This window comes from Pteropus alecto, unplaced genomic scaffold (assembly GCF_000325575.1).
Source record: "Pteropus alecto unplaced genomic scaffold, ASM32557v1 scaffold79, whole genome shotgun sequence".
Taxonomy (NCBI): domain Eukaryota; kingdom Metazoa; phylum Chordata; class Mammalia; order Chiroptera; family Pteropodidae; genus Pteropus; species Pteropus alecto.
Genome location: NW_006494612.1, coordinates 21149228 through 21149659, shown reverse-complemented (window position 1 = coordinate 21149659; position 432 = coordinate 21149228). Strand labels below are relative to the sequence as shown.

The 432-nt window shown below is 36.8% G+C and overlaps 1 protein-coding gene across 1 annotated transcript in view; it reads right to left on the bottom strand.

Moving 5' to 3' along the window:
* Nucleotides 1–432, bottom strand: part of ENPP1 (ectonucleotide pyrophosphatase/phosphodiesterase 1) — a 42434-nt gene that overhangs the window by 27124 nt on the left and 14878 nt on the right. The window lies entirely within an intron of this gene.

Below are 432 nucleotides of genomic sequence, written 5' to 3'. Positions count from 1 at the left end.
AAGAGTGTCAGGTCAAATAAGCTGTTACATTGAGAGCCTTAGTCCACGAGCTGTTTCCCTATCTCTCGTCTCCTAGTAACCACTGAATAAACCAATGATGATTTGAAGTTCTCTATATTTTTGATAAAATCTCCAATCCTTCGATGCCCAAGCTCTGTTGTAAGCATGGTCTCAGATGGTGAGAGATATATCTCCTAAGTTGGAGACTTCATAGGAGGCTTCTTCTGCTATTTGACATATTATCCTACATTTTCCTAGAAAATTGGAATCTTACCTATTTACTGAGTTTTACAAGAACTCATAGGTTTTAGGACAATGTAGGGGGAAAGAGAGTGGATAAAGGCTTTGAAATTGAAAATAATGAATTTAATTCGTCCTCAGTTAGCACTGTGAAAATATAAACAAAACAATTCCCCCAACTCTTACTTGGAT